The sequence below is a fragment of the Echinops telfairi genome, unplaced genomic scaffold (genome assembly GCF_000313985.2).
Source record: "Echinops telfairi isolate 266 unplaced genomic scaffold, ASM31398v2 ScPeMD7_7458;HRSCAF=8496, whole genome shotgun sequence".
Lineage (NCBI taxonomy): Eukaryota > Metazoa > Chordata > Mammalia > Afrosoricida > Tenrecidae > Echinops > Echinops telfairi.
In genome coordinates, this window is record NW_022111358.1 from 46282742 (window position 1) to 46291985 (window position 9244).

General features: G+C 49.7%; 1 protein-coding gene across 2 annotated transcripts in view; it reads left to right on the plus strand.

Annotated features, from left to right (window-relative positions):
• Nucleotides 1-16: 16 nt before the first annotated feature.
• The window catches only part of TEN1 (TEN1 subunit of CST complex), a 22336-nt gene continuing 13108 nt past the window's right edge, over nucleotides 17-9244 (plus strand). The window contains exon 1 of one of the 2 annotated variants that reach the window (XM_045299643.1): nucleotides 17-205. The gene's annotated coding sequence lies outside the window, so the exon portion shown is untranslated. Of the gene's footprint in view, nucleotides 206-271; nucleotides 330-9244 lie in introns of those variants that run through there. The other variant, XM_045299642.1, reaches the window with a different exon arrangement.

A 9244-nucleotide genomic window follows, 5' to 3' on the forward strand; every position in this document is an offset into this window, starting at 1 on the left:
GGCCGCGCGGAGGAAAAGCCCTTGGCGATCGGCCCACGGGAGGCCGCTGCTCGGGAAGCAGACCCCGCAGGGCGCCCAAGAAATCCCCTGTTCCGGAAACCGGGATAGGCGGGGGACCGGAGAGGAGGCGCCCCGGGTCGCCAGCCCGCTCGTCACGTGACCACGCGGAGCGGAAAGCCGGAACGGGCGGCGACGCCTACGCCAGGTTGGCCCGAGGCCTGGGGAGGGGCGGGGCGAAGTGGAGGAGGGTTGCGCCTGCGCCTTGGGGCGCCCTAGCCCCTCCTCTTCCGGATGTCCGTGGGCAAAGCCGCCCCTCCCCCGGAAATGAGGTAGGAAAGGACAGTCAAGGACCTGGGGTGATAAACCTGTCGATTGCTAGGCACAGTCGTGGGATTCCCCAAAAACTCATTAGCTGGGAGAAAAAAAGAGGAGGGGACAAAGGCCCAACGGAGAGAGGCTCTAATGAACGTTTCTTTTATTTTAAAATTTCCAAAGGGAAAGCTTATTTCAAAATAAATTCTATATCTACCGCCCCAGGACGTTGTGTTGTTGCTATCGTTAGTTACCCTAGATCCACTTAACTTTTGTTAAGATAAAAGTCATCTTTATTCTCAGAGGCTTGGTCTGTAGCAACCGGGATGTGGCATTGCGGGCGCCGACTCAGAATAGTGACTCAGCTGAAAGTAACTGCTGCGAGGTCTTGCAGCCAGGACACTTGTTTGTGCTTTCTGTTAGGGTTTTCGTCAAAGTAGTCAAAGCCCATGTTTTAAAAACCCAGTACAGTAGGGTTTGTAATGAAATGCAACAGCGCCCCATGCCCAAAGGGAGCAACTTTTAACTAGTTGCTAAATAGCTGGCAAATAATGCTTGAATGCTGCTCTTAAATTATTCCTTTTCGTTATCTTTTGACTTTATGACACAGTAATAAGACACCAGCCTTTGCCCTCCCAAACGTACCTTTGTAACTTTAAAAACTACACTGAATGTTCTTTTTAAAACGATATGCTAAGTTCTCGGTTCCAATTGCATCAGCTTACAGTTAACTTAGTGTCCAGACCATGGTTAATAACTGTAGAGGCATTTGCCTCAAATTTTAATAAGAGAGGGGGCCCCAAAATGGAAATAGTCACGATAAGTAGTATTTCAACGCAACATTTTAAAAGTCCAAATTAATCACAACAGTACCATGGTGAACAAAATACAAAATTGTTAATTAGGACAGGATCAGTATACATTTCAGGCAGCAGTGTTACTCAGTAAGACACACTTCCTGGTGCAGCCCAGTTACCTGGGCAGGACGCTCCGGGAAAAGCGAAGAAACACCAACCGAAGTCAAAGGACAGCAAGGTCAGTTAAGGCAGTAAGATAGGGTGAAGGCTCTTGGCGCCCAGGCTGAGGGTAGGAGTAGATGCTTTTGTTTCTCACTCTTTGGTGAATCCATTCAATAAAGATTTTACCAACCAGCAAAATGACGGAAAGCTGAAACAGGCTCACTCCTCTGTCTATGACAAAGAATTTGGGCAACAGCTACCTGGCCAACTGGAAGAGATGTGCATTGGTGCCTATTCAAGAAAGGTGATCCAACCGCATGCAGAAATTATCGAATGGTGCCCCTAGTAGTACAGGCAAATGAATTTTGCTGACGATATTTTAAAATGGTTGTCGACAGGGAACTGCCAAAAATGCAAGCTTGATTCAGGAGAGGAATGAGGGACATCATTGCTGATATCATGGATCTTGGCTGAAGGCTGAAGACACCATAAAGATGTTTACCTGTGATTTATTGCCTATGCAACTGCATTTGACTATGTTGATCATAACAGATAATAGATAACATTTTTAAGAGTGGGAATTCCAGAACACTTAATTATGCTCATGCAGAACCAGGGCACATAGACCAAGAGGTACTCATCCCAGCGGAAGGGGAGGATGCAGCATGGTTTAAAATTAGAATAGTGTTGTGCTTGACACCATAGATGTATGCATAGATTGTCCTAAGAGCTGTAAGAGCCCCCAATAAACTGATTTTTTTTTTATTAGAAAGGGGAAATCAGGGTTGTACCTTTTTAACCATACTTATTCAATCTGTATGTTGAGCAAATAATCCAAGAGTTGGACGATACGAAGAAAAACCCGAAGTAAGGAATTGAAGACGATACAACCTTGCTGGCTAAAAAGCAGAGACATCTTGAAGTTCTTACTGATGAAGGTTAAAGGCTACAGCCAACTATTTGTATGGATGACAAAAATCCTCACAATTGGGTCAATAAACAGCATCACGATGAACAGAGAAAAGACATAACGTTGACAAGGATTTCATGTTACTCGGATCCACAATGGAATCCCATGGAAACAGCCATCAAGATATCAAATGACAGAGCATTGGGTAAATCTGCCTCAAAAGACCTCTTTATGTTGTTAAAAAGCAAAGATGTCATTTTGAGGACTGCGGTACCCTTGACCCGTGATAGTACTTTCGGTGCTGGTACTCTCATAAGCACGTGAGAGCTGGGCGGTGAATAAGGACAAAAGCAGAATTGGTGCACGTGAGTTACGGTTCTGATAAAGAGTACAGATGGTACCATGAACCGCCAGAGAAGGAACAAACCTGGCTGAGAAACAGTAATGCCAGAGGCTCCTTGGAAGGAGGGTGGTGAGACTTTGTCTTGAGTCCTTGGGGCATGTTGGTCAGAGGGCTGGGTCCATGGACAAGGCCATCGGATCTGGTGAAGTGGAGAGTCAAGGATGGGCTGACACGTGACTGTAACAGTGGGCTCCGGTGGGGGAGGGAGGGAAAAAAAAGAGCTGATACCAAGGGCTCAAGTAGAAAGAAAATGTTTGAGAAGGATGATGGCAACATAGGTACAACTGTGCTTGACACGATGGATGGATTGTGATAAGAGCTGTAAGAGCCCCCCACGAAATGATTTATTAAAATTAAAAACAACAACAACAATGGGCTCAAACAGGGCAATGATTACGAGGATGGCGTAGGACCCAGACAGTGTTTCCTTCTGTTGTGCATAGGGGTCACTGTGGGTCAGAACCTACTTGATCCCGCCTAACAGCAACAATGGAGACAAGATATTAAGTCTAGGGGCTTTAGCGGGGAATAAGACAAGATCCCTACCCTCGTGGAGCTGATGGTCTGGCAGGAGACGTTGGCATTGACATGAACCAAGTAAACACGCCACACTGTGTATTTGAAACTGCATGATGTGCTAAAATGCCCTGAGACTAAGGTGAGGGACGAAGTGGAGAAGGACAGCTTAGATGGAGGGATAAAGGGATGGCCTTGCACAGGAAGAGGCCTGTGAACTGGGACCTGAATGTGAAGGGACCAACCACGTGACCGTTCTAGAGGAAGACCGCTGACGCTGGAGGAGGAAAAGCCTGGTGGTCAAGTCCTCAGGAGACTGACCTACAGTGACAGGAAACAGGAGCCAGCTCCCTGCGGTGTTATGGGTCAAGGTGGAGTCACTGGAGTTTAACAGGTAGTCCATTGTAGGCAAGGAAACATGACCTGCTGTAGCATTTTAAACATTTCACAACGAAAACACCTGAGAGACAGAGGGAATCACGCAAGGGGTGCCCCTCTGCTCCGCCTCCACTCAGTGATCAACTCTAACTCCTCACACCCACATTAATTTTAAGCAAAGCTTGCATCATAGAACCACAAATTCTGTGACTACGGAGGTATCTTTAAAATACCTTTAGCATAATCATACCTGGAAACGTCAATAAAAATGTCTTAATATCATGGAATCCAGTCAGTATTCCAATCTCCCCAGTTGTTTCGCTGAGTTTTCTGTGGACTTCCCTATAATCCGGGTTTTACCATTTCACTGACTCAGTGACGCTTCAGCACAGGGTGGAACTGCTCCCATGGGCGTCTATGGCTCTGACCTTAGAGGAGTAGAAAGCCTGGTCTTTCTCCCACAGAGCAGCTGGCAGAGTCGAACTGCTGGCCTAATGCCTAACCCACTCCGCCATCAGGGAGAAAGCCGAGGCTCTCTACTCTCCTACAGGGTCACAGTCCCAGAAACCCCTGGGGCAGGTCTACCCTGTCCTATAGGGTCGCTGCCAGTCCAAATAGACTCGATGTAAGTGAGTTTGGAGTTTTTGATGGTAAAACCAACAGTTCAAAACCACCAGCTGGTCCCTGAGAGGAAAAAGAGGCTTGCTACTCCTGCGAAGGGTTAGTCTCGGAAACGCCCAGGCCCAGCTCTCCCGTGTCCTCTAGGCTTGCAGTGGGTCCCCATCGGCTCGAAGGCAGCGAGCTGAGCGGAGCGCGGACCCTTTACATGCTCCTCTTTCTCTTAGCTGTTGGTTAGGCCTGAAGTCTTCATTATGGTGATATGAGTGTCTTGACAAAAATCCCTCCTGTTGTAAATGACCATCCGGATTGTCATAAAGGGAATGGAAAAGGGCTGGGCAGGGGTAGAACGAAAGACCGGCTATAAAGCGATTGCCCTAGTTCAGGAGAAGAGATGACGCTCAGGCCACGGTGGGGACCTTGGAGAGAGAGGTAGACACGTGGACAAGTTCCGCGCATCGAATTCTCTGCCTGGAACTGGGACCTTCAGTCTGTACAAGAAGGGCTGAGCCCCAGAGAGGCAGGGTCATTGTACAGCCGTTAAGGCACAGTGGGAAATAAGGCTGTAGGTTTCATACTCCCAGTTCACAACGGCTTTAATAAAGCCAGTGTTCTGGTAGTTGAGGGTGTTATTACAGATAGGTGTCGCAGAGGTTCTCCTTTTTGGTTCAACATTGTTTTAGTGATCTTGAAAGCAGGTACCGTCACGGGGAACAGCGTGTGCTTTACAGAGAGCCAGCGTGCCGAGGGAAGCTCCAGGGTTGGGGCTGTTCTTGGCCCCCTCCACCTTGCCCTGCTGTTCCATCTCAAATGAGCGTTCTTGTCAGAGGAACTAAAACAACACATCCCAAGAGGAAAATGGAATGTGGCCTCCACAAGCACACGCGTGTCAGCACTGGGCACTGGACTTGGCTCTGCCTTCCCCTGTGACAGCGGAAGCTGTCCCCTGGGTCCTTCCTCATTCGTCATCTCCAGGTGTCGATTTGGGACCCTCCATGAGCAGAAAGGGGGTCTTGCTAATTCTGCATGCCCGGCACAGCGCCCAGTGCTTGCTCAGCAAGTCTCTGTTGAATTAATAAGTGGCCCATTGACAAAAGGATGTTCTAGTTCCCAGGAGCCCCGGTGGTACTGCCAGTTAGGCATCGGACTGCTAGCCGCAAGGTTGACCATTCGATCCCCCCAGCCATTCCATGGGAGAAAAATGAGGCTGCTGCTTCCATAAAGATGCAGTCCATAGAGAGTTAGTGTGGGCCATACCTGACTAGGTACCAGTGGGGTCTTTAGTTCTCATCTTCTCGAAAACCCACTAAAGGAGTGGGTACAACCAGCATTTAGCAGTTAGGTGAAGACCTAGATGGAGGGAGTTCCGTCTTCTCGTGAAGTCATGTCAGACCTTTATAAGAAGAGCCAGACTGGATGGAATCTGTGTGTTCTTTACCTGCTGTCCTTGGTAGTTAATCCTCTGCTACCTCTCCTGCCTCGGGCTCGGGCCTGTCAGCTGTGTACACTGGCTGCTTTCCTCTTTCTGAGCCATTGGAGAGCGGGTTGCTTAAGCCGTGTCCTTTGCCCTTCAGTACCAGACAGGGGATGTCTTAATTCCAGGTGAGGAAATGGTATGGGGGCCACATCTGACCTGCTCCAACTAAACTAGGGAAAAGGCAAAGCCAATTGCCAATCTGCTGAGGATGATTCGTGTGAAACAGGTAAGGCGTGCCTCCTCCGCCCTATTCTGACGTCAGCTGCGCCTCCCACGACGCCGTTCTCTACTGGGTCTGATGGCCCGCTGCCATGGCCGCACACAACGCACAGACAATGGTTAGGAGAGTGTATCAGGGAAGCTAACCGATAACCAAGACAAGTCAAAAGAACATCCAGAAGATCGAAGATAACAACACACTTGTGTTCATTGTGACTGTCAAAGCCAACAAGCACCAGCTCAAACAGGCTGTGAAAAAGCTCTGTGACATTGACGTAGCCCAGGTTAACACCTTGGTCAAACCTGACGGTGAGAAAGAAGGCATATGTTCGACTGGCTCCTCACTGACGTTTTAGATGTTGCCAAGAGAATCGGAATCGTCTAAACTGAGCCCAGCTGGCTAGTGATAAATATAAACTTTTTCAATTAAAAATAAAACAAAAACCCAGCATCAAGGATACGATCCCTTTTGCCCTCATCCACAGCAGTGTTTCTTCTCAGCCATGGGAGTCAGTCGGCACATTTCTTTTGCTGTCTTAGCCTCCCCGCCGGGTGCCTCCTTGCTTGGCCAATGCTCTTAAGCTGCTTTACTGGTGACGCATGCCTATAGGACCCCACCCTGCCAGCCAGCCTCCTGCCCAAAGGCACTCTGCTTTACTGTGGGCTGGCGAGCCCACCCCTAGGCCTCACAGTCTGGGGACTGCATCTCTGGGGACTGCGTCTCTGCTGCCCTCCCACACTGGTACCTGGGACTCCTTCACTTCTGGCGTGGTGCTGGTGGGATTCTCTCTTCCTGCTTCTGGAATGGCTAGACGGATCGATCCCCTTGAGTCTCTAGCCCTTACTTGCGTGATCTCACCTGGTCATTTGGTGGTAGTCACACCGACGGAGGAGGGCTTAGGAGCCATGCCGAGTGATTGCACTTCCCTGCACCAGGACATTCATTCGCATAGACCACAAACAAAGCAAAACTCACAGTGGCCCCGGAGGACAGGGTAGAACTGTCCCTGTGGGTTTCCCAGGCTGTAGCTCTCCATGGGAGCAGGAAGCCTCATCCTTTCCTCTGGGAGCCGCTGGTGGTTTCAAACCGCTGACCTTGCAGTTAGCAGCACAAGGCGTGACTCCTCCACCACCAGGGCACCTGTCTTAGAGGATACACTGATCAAAGGAAGGGATCGTGGCCTACTCTATTCACCGTGGTCATCATTCACCAGTGCTTTCCTGGTGACCTTCATCTCGAATTACATGTCCTGGTCCTTCAGTCTCCTCTTTGTCCTAACAGATTGCCGTGGCTGCCTCGGCTTTGACACTTGAACTGTAGCAGGTGCTTTCATCTGTTTCTTCGTCGTGATATGCAGATTTGTAGTAGAGCTTAAATTGGAGCACCTTGGTTTGCAAAGGTATGGGTGGTAGTAATGGTCCAAAATCCATTTGCGAAGCCCCGATGTACATCGCGTCACCACCCTTGAATTCTTTCGGATCGCTACCCAAGGACAGAGATCATCTTGTCTGGCAGAGTTCCTGTGGGGCGTGAATTGCCCGCCCAGGGAGGGGCAGTTTCTCACAGAGGGGTTGCCCAGGAGCGTCTTCGATGGAGGTCATTGCACCGGGACTGTGTACAGGGTGACGTCCGGAGTCCCCTCTTGCTCAGGAGGCCTCCTTCCTCTGGATAATGCGTCTGTGTTTTGGTTTTTGTCTCTTTTAAGGCTTAGTAAATGTTCTCTCTAAATTCAAAATGGAGTCTCTTTCTACCCTAAAACAAGTTTATACGTCTCTGAAAGGAAGACCACACAGGTGATGTTCCCTTCAGTGTCTCACACGGGCGGGCATATCCTGATGGTCACGCTGGACAGGTTTCGCCACTGGGAAATGGACCACAAGGGGGGTCCAAGCACACACACACACACACACACACACACACACACAAGTTGACCCTGCTGTATGATAAAAGAGCCCTAATAGTGCAGTGGTTCGGTGCTCTGCTGCTCACCGCAAGGTTGGCTGTTTGAGCCTATCCGCTAACTACTCACAGGGGAAGGTGTTTTCCTGTGAGTTGCAATCCACTTGACAGGCAATTGGTTTGTGAACGTCAGACTTCTTCGCCCCTTAATTGATGATGCAGGTGGCGTTTGAGAATAGCAGAATTACTTGAAAAAGAAAGAAATAGAAACACTTGGGGCGGGGGGAGGAATTCTCTCTTCATTTTATTTTTCTGCGAAATAGAAACATGTTTAAAGTCTTTGCTTTTTGCCAGACTGAATGGGATTGTCCCCGGGAGCTGCTGCCTTGGTTTTATTTTCACTTGTTTTGATTTGATTTCTGGTTTTTGGCTTGTGTCTTCTCTATCCTGCTAAAAGAGCCCCGGTGGCCTAGTGGTGAACCACTGAGCTGCTGCTCACGGCAAAGTCAGCAGTTGGAAACCACCAGCTGCTCCAAGGGAGAAAGATGAGGCTGTCTGCTCCCGTAGAGTCAGAGTCTGGGAAACCCGAGTTCTGCCCTGCCCTGTGGGGTCGCTGTGAGTCATAACTTGATTCGATGCGGGAACTTTTGGTGCGGTCATGCTGAAGAGGAACGACAGGGGGGCTTGCTTTTGGAGACAACCAACTTGTGCTGGACGGACAGCAGTGGGGGACAGCGTTGGGACCAGGGTTGCTGCTGAGTGGCTCCCGAGCTGCACACCCTCTCTCTTGAAATGGCGATTCTACGTTGACCTATAACACCAGCCAGGGGTGACCCGATTGTGCAAGAGTCTAGGTTATTGAACTTGGGTGTAAAGCTGTGTCATCACTTCTGCTGAGATCCTCGCCTTATCTCACCACCACTTATCTCTGGGGAGTTTGCCGCCGGCCGCTCTCAGGTCTTAGAAGTGGTTGAAGGTTATCACTGAGAGATCTTTCTCCTTTACCTATTTCTTTGGTCTTCCAAATCCCCAGATCTCTAATATTTTAAAGCAGATCTAGTATAGGAAACTGATATGGATAGAGAGTATTGGGGGGACGGGGGACAAAAAAGGGGGCCCGTGGGACTTCTCTAGAATTTCTTGATGTAGGCAGTTTCTCGGCCATGTTCTCGCTCAGCTCCCCTGCACTGAGCTGACTGGCCCTCAACGACCCCTGGGGGAGGGTAGAACTGCCCCGTGACTTCCCGAGACTGTTCGCCATTGCGGGAGTGGAAAGCCTTGTCATTCTCCCAAGGAGCAGCCTGTGGTTTGCAACTGCTGCCTTTGGGCATCCCAGCCCAATGCGTACCCAAGCTGTCACCAGGGTGCCTGCTGTCACATTAGTTACCTTTAGTTTCATCAGGGGTAGGAGGTGTGGTTTGCTTTCTGGCAAGGGCCAGTTGGGCTTGTGGCTGGTCACCGTTAGGGGGGATTCTTGGGTGGTGCCGTTCGTACTCGAGTAGGGGTGGGGGGAGGGCAGGGGTGCAACGAATGACTTCATGCCCCACCCTGT